Here is a 7,191-nt window from a genome sequence, read left to right as displayed (position 1 = left end):
CACTTATATTATTTTGAGAGTCTTTAGAACAGCATGGTAGTTTGCTTCGGTTATGAAACTAGTCCTAATATGATGGGCATCCAAGAGGGATATAATAAAAACTTTCATATAAGTGCATTGAATACTAAGAGAAGTTTGATACTTGATAATTGTTTTGAGATATGGAGATGGTAATATTAGAGTCATGCTAGTTGAGTAGTTGTGAATTTGAGAAATACTTGTGTTGAAGTTTGTGATTCCCGTAGCATGCACGTATGGTGAACCGTTATGTGATGAAGTCGGAGCATGATTTATTTATTGATTGTCTTCCTTATGAGTGGCGGTCGGGGACGAGCGATGGTCTTTTCCTACCAATCTATCCCCCTAGGAGCATGCGCATAGTACTTTGTTTCGATAATTAATAGATTTTTGCAATAAGTATGTGAGTTCTTTATGACTAATGTTGAGTCCATGGATTATACGCACTCCCACCCTTCCACCATTGCTAGCCTCTCTAGTACCGCGCAACTTTCGCCGGTACCATAAACCCACCATATACCTTCCTCAAAACAGCCACCATACCTACCTATTATGGCATTTCCATAGCCATTCCAAGATATATTGCCATGCAACTTTCCACCGTTCCGTTTGTTATGACACGCTTCATCATTGTCATATTGCTTTGCATGATCATGTAGTTGACATCGTATTTGTGGCAAAGCCACCGTTCGTAATTCTTTCATACATGTCACTCATGAGTCATTGCACATCCCGGTACACAGCCGGAGGCATTCATATAGAGTCATATCCTATTCTAAGTATCGAGTTGTAATTCTTGAGTTGTAAGAAAATAAAAGTGTGATGATCATCATTATTAGAGCATTGTCCCAGTGAAGAAAGGATGATGGAGACTATGATTCCCCCACAAGTCGGGATGAGACTCCGGACGAAAAATAAAAATAAAAAGAGAAAGAGAAAAAAAGGAGGCCAAAAAAAAGAGAAAGGCCCAAATAAAAAATATAAATAAAAATGAGAGAAAAAGAGAGAAGGGACAATGCTACTATCCTTTTACCACACTTGTGCTTCAAAGTAGCACCATGATCTTCATGATAGAGAGTCTCCTATGTTGTCACTTTCATATACTAGTGGGAATCTTTCATTATAGAACTTAGCTCGTATATTCCAATGACGGGCTTCCTCAAAATGCCCTAGGTCTTCGTGAGCAAGCAAGTTGGATGCACACCCACTTAGTTTCTTTTTGAGCTTTCATACACTTATAGCTCTAGTGCACCCGTTGCATGGCAATCCCTACTCACTCACATTGATATCTATTGATGGGCATCTCCATAGCCCGTTGACACACCTAGTTGATGTGAGACTATCTTCTCCTATTTGTCTTCTCCACAACCACCATTCTATTCCACCTATAGTGCCATGTCCATGGCTCACGCTCATGTATTGCGTGAAGATTGAAAAAGTTTGAGAACATCAAAAGTATGAAACAATTGCTTGGCTTGTCATCGGGGGTGTGCATGATTTAGATATTTTGTGTGGTGAAGATGGAGCATAGCCAGACTATATGATTTTGTAGGGATAACTTTCTTTGGCCATGTTATTTTGAGAAGACATAATTGCTTAGTTAGTATGCTTGAAGTATTATTATTTTTATGTCAATATTAAACTTTTGCCTTGAATCTTATGGATCTGAATATTCTTGCCACAATAAAGAAGAATTACTTAGAGAAATATGTTAGGTAGCATTCCGCATCAAAAATTCTGTTTTTATCATTTACCTACTCGAGGACGAGCAGGAATTAAGCTTGGGGATGCTGATACGTCTCCAACGTATCTATAATTTTTGATTGCTCCATGCTATATTATCTACTGTTTTGGATGTTTGTGGGCTTTATTATACACTTTTATATCATTTTTGGGACTAACCTATTAACCCAGAGCCCAGTTCCAGTTTTTGTTTTTACCTTGTTTTAGAATATCGTAGAAAAGGAAAACCAAACGAATTCCATTGACCTAAAACTTCACGAAACTCATTTTTGGATCAGAAGAAGCCCGGGAGACTTGGAGTCCACGTAAGGGAAGCTTCGAGGAGGCCACGAGGTAGGGGGCGCGCCCACCCCCCTGGGCGCGCCCTCCACCCTCATGGGCCCCTCATGGCCCCCCTGATGTACTTCTTCCGCCTATATATCTCCATATACCCTAAAACGACCGGGGAGCACAATAGATCGGGAGCTCCGCCGCCAGAAGCCTCCGTAGCCATCGAAAACCAATCTAGACCCGTTCTGGCACCCTGCCGGAGGGGGCAATCCCTCTCCGGTGGCCATCTTCCTCATCCCGGTGCTCTCCATGACGAGGAGGGAGTAGTTCTCCCTCGGGGCTGAGGGTATGTACCAGTAGCTATGTGTTTGATCTCTCTCTCTCGTGTTCTTGAGGTGGTACGATCTTGATGTATCGCGAGCTTTGCTATTATATTTGGATCCTATGATGTTTCTTCCCCCCTCTACTCTCTTGTAATGGATTGAGTTTCCCCTTTGAAGTTATCTTATCGGATTGAGTCTTTAAAGATTTGAGAACACTTGATGTATGTCTTGCCGTGCGTATCTGTGGTGACAATGGGATATCACATGATTCACTTGATGTATGTTTTGGTGATCAACTTGCGGGTTCCGCTTATGAACCTATGCATAGGGGTTGGCACATGTTTTCGTCGTGATTCTCCGATAGAAAGTTTGGGGCACTCTTTGAGGTTCTATGTGTTGGTTGAATAGATGAATCTGAGATTGTGTGATGCATATCGTATAATCATACCCATGAATACTTGAGGTGACATTGGAGTATCTAGGTGACATTAGGGTTTTGGTTGATTTGTGTCTAAAGGTGTTATTCTAGTACGAACTCTAGGGCTGTTTGTGACACTTATAGGAATAGCCCAACGGATTGATTGGAAAGAATAACTTTGAGGTGGTTTCGTACCCTACCATAATCTCTTCGTTTGTTCTCTGCTATTAGTGACTTTGGAGTGACTCTTTGTTACATGTTGAGGGATAGTTATGTGATCCAATTATGTTATTATTGTTGAGAGGACTTGCACTAGTGAAAGTATGAACCCTAGGCCTTGTTTCAACGCATTGCAATACCGTTTACGCTCACTTTTATCATTAGTTACCTTGCTGTTTTTATATTTTCAGATTACAAAAACCTTTATCTACTATCCGTATACCACTTGTATCACCATCTCTTCGCCGAACTAGTGCACCTATACAATTTACCATTGTATTGGGTGTGTTGGGGACACAAGAGACTCTTTGTTATTTGGTTGCAGGGTTGCTTGAGAGAGACCACCTTCATCCCACACCTCCTACGGATTGATAAACCTTAGGTCATCCACTTGAGGGAAATTTGCTACTGTCCTACAAACCTCTGCACTTGGAGGCCCAACAACGTCTACAAGAAGAAGGTTGTGTAGTAGACATCAGTCCTCTGATGAGGATTGTTTGGTACGGGACCTCGCCGGACTACAAAACAAATATATGCTCGGGTTACAATACTAAGCCACGATGAGTCCGGACGCTTAAACGTACTCAGATTTTATATACTTACGAGTTCACCAGGGGCTGGGCCCTGGGATCCTATGTCGGGCCGCTGTTGGCGGCGGTAGTGGACTCCTCCGGAAGAGGAGCCCTTCCCCTTTTGGGCAGTTCGGCCTCCAAGGGTGCGGAGGCCGTCCTCTTCCTTCTTCACCCCGCAGGTGATTCATCTTCCTCCTTCTCTTCGTCCTCTTCGGAGGCGTAATGGGCACCAAAACCTTCGGATATTGTGTCCGAAGTGCCGCGGCGATGAAGGCCGCCCCGGGTCTTTTTGGCCTCCTTCTCGGTCGTCTTCTTCGGCACCTTGTAAGGCGCCGGGACCAACATCTTCGTCAGAAGTGGGATGGCCGGGTCTTCGGGCAGCGGGGCCGGACAATGGATCCACTCCTCCTTCTTCGTCCAGTCCTGGGAGAGTTGAATAACACGCGTTAAGCGCTTCCTTTGGGTCATGCGGATAGAAAAGTTGGATAAACTCACCGAACTTGCAGGGCGGGACAGTTGGTACCCGCGGTCCTAGGTGGAGTCCGGCCATAATTTGATTGACTTGAAAAGCACCTTCCAAATGTCCTTGTGCGAGGAGCCGAAGAACCCTCACAAGGTTTGGTGCCTGAACGGATCGAATTCCCATAGATTGCAAGTCCGGTGTTGACAACGCAGTACCCGGCAGACTAACATCACCTGGACTATGTTGAAAAGTTCAATGTTCTTATCTCCCATATCTTTAAGGCGCGTCCGGAGCACCGACAGTTCGTCAGACAAGGACCAGTCCAGGCCTTTCTTAACCCAGGATGTAAGCCGCAGAGGGGCGCTGGATCGAAACTCGGGAGAGGCGGCCCATTCCTTGCCGCACGACTCAGTGATGTAAAACCACTGTTGTTGCCACTCCTTGACAGAATCATTAAAGGTTCCAGTTGGCCATATGACGTTGGGCATCTTGCTCACCACAGCGCCTCCGCACTCAGCGTGCTCGCCGCCCACCACCTTGGGCTTCACATTAAAAACCTTCAGCCATAAACCGAAGTGTGGCGAAATGTGGAGAAAAGCCTCGCACACGACAAATGAACGTCGAGATGTTGAGGAAGGAATTAGGGGACAGATCGTGAAGATTGATCCCATAATAATACATGATGCCATGTATCCGTGTCAAAACCGGCGGATCTCGGGTAGGGGGTCCCGAACTATGCGTCTAAGGCGAATGGTAACAGGAAGCAGGGAACACAATGTTTACCCAGGTTCGGGCCCTCTCGATGGAGGTAATACCCTACGTCCCGCTTGATTGATCTTGATGATATGAGTATTACAAGAGTTGATCTACCACGAGATCATAGAGGCTAAACCCTAGAAGCTAGCCTATGGTATGATTGTATGTTGTCCTATGGACTAAACCCTTCAGTTTATATAGACACTGGAGGGGGTTAGGGTTACACAGAGTCGGTTACAAGGGAGGAGATCTACATATCCGTATTGCCAAGCTTGCCTTCCATGCCAAGGAAAGTCCCATCCGGACACAGGACGAAGTCTTCAATCTTGATAGTCCAATAGTCCGGCTGTGATATAGTCCGGCTGTCCGGAGACCCCCTAATCCAGGACTCCCTCAGTAGCCCCTAAAACAGGCTTCAATGACGATGAGTCCAGCGCGCAGATTTGTCTTCGGCATTGCAAGGCGGGTTCTTCCTCCAAATACTCCATAGAATATTTTGAACACAAGGATAGTGTCCGGCTCTACAAAACAAGTTCCACATACCACCGTAGAGATAATAGTATTTCCACAAATCTAATCTGCTGACACGTTTGACATCATGACATCATACCATGGCCCGGTCATTATTCGAACCGTTTTTCTCAACCAGCTACTACACATATCGCGAGGTGGTTTCCTTGGCACGTCTTGTCGAAGCAGAGATCGTGTCCCCTTATCACGGGATTCTCATCAATACGGATGTGGGTAACCCAACCGCTCCATCAATTACGGCACTTGGGGAATGAGAGGTTTTACCAGGCGAGTGGGGAGGCGCATCGCCTCTTCCGCCCTTATAAAGGGACACGGATTCACTCTTTTTAGCCACGCCTTCTTCCCGATTCATTCCTTTCTGCTCAGGCTCCAGTGCCCAAGCGTTCGCCTTCTCTGCCCACAAAAGGCCTTCCAAAGATGTCCGGATCCGGAGCAGGAGGCAAATGGATGGCCTCTACCGTCCAAGAGAAGGATATCAAAAAGCTTCGGGAGGCCGGGTATCTGGCCAAGAAAATCAGCCACCGTCTCCCGACGGCGGGATAGATCGTCCCCACTCCGGAACCCCACGAGAGGGTTGTATTCCTCCCTCACTTTGCCCGCAGGCTAGGGTTTCCCCTCCAACTGTTCGTTCGTGGCATCATGTACTATTATGGGATCGATCTTCACGACCTGTCCCCTAATTCCTTCCTCAACATATCGACATTCATTGTCGTGTGCGAGGCTTTCCTCCGCATTTCGCCGCACTTCGGTTTATGGCTGAAGGTTTTTAATGTGAAGCCCAAGGTGGTGGGCGGCGAGCACGCCGAGTGCAGGGGCTCTATGGTGAGAAAGATGCCCAACATCATATGGCCAACAGGAACCTTTAATGATTCTATCAAGGAGTGGCAACAGCAGTGGTTTTACATCACTGAGTCGTGCGACAAGGAATGGGCCGCATCGCCCGAGTTTCGATCCGGCGCCCCTCTACGGCTTACATCCTGGGTCAAGAAAGGCCTGGACTGGTCCTCGTCCGACAAACTGTCGGTGCTCCAGACACGCGTTAAAGATATGGGAGATAAGAACATTGAACTTATCAACATAGTCCAGGTGATGTTAGTCAGCCGGATACTGCCTTGTCAACACCGGACTTGCAATCTATGGGAATTCGATCCGGCCAGGCACCAAACCTTGCGAGGGTTCTTTGGCTCCTCACATAAGGACATTTGGAAGGTGCTTTCCAAGTCCAGCAAATCATGGCCGGACTCCGCCGAAGACCGCGGTTACCAACTGTCCCGCCCTGCAAGTTTGGTGAGTTTATCAAACTTTTCTATCCACATGACCCAAAGGAAGCGCTTAACGCGTGTTTATTCAACTCTCCTAGAGCTGGACGATGAAGGCAGAGCGGATCCATTGTCCGGCCCCGCTGCCCGAAGACCCGGCCATCCCACTTGTACGAAGATGCTGGTCCCGGCGCCTTACAAGGTGCCGAAGAAGACGGCCGAGAAAGCGGCCAAAAAGACCCGGGGCGGACTTTGTCGTCGCGGCACTTAGGACACAATACCCGAAGGCTCTGATGCCCATTCCTCCTCCTAAGAGGATGAAAAGGAGGAGGAAGATGAATCCCCTACAGGGGGAAGAAGGAAGAGGACGGCCTCCGCACCCTTGGAGGCCGAACTACCCAAAAGGGGAAGGGCTTCTCTTTCGGAGGAGTCCACTGCCGCTGCCGACAGCGGCCCGGCATGGGATCCTAGGGCCCAGCCCCTAGTGAACTCGTAAGTATATAAAATCCGAGTACGTTTAAGCGTCCAGACTCATCGTGGCTTAGTATTTTAACCTTAAGCCATATTTTTTGGTAGTGCGGTGAGGTCCCGTACCAAACAATCCTCATCAGAGGACCTG

The sequence above is a fragment of the Triticum aestivum genome, chromosome 7A (assembly GCF_018294505.1).
Source record: "Triticum aestivum cultivar Chinese Spring chromosome 7A, IWGSC CS RefSeq v2.1, whole genome shotgun sequence".
Classification (NCBI taxonomy): Eukaryota; Viridiplantae; Streptophyta; class Magnoliopsida; order Poales; family Poaceae; genus Triticum; species Triticum aestivum.
Note: the sequence above shows the minus strand (reverse complement) of the source record.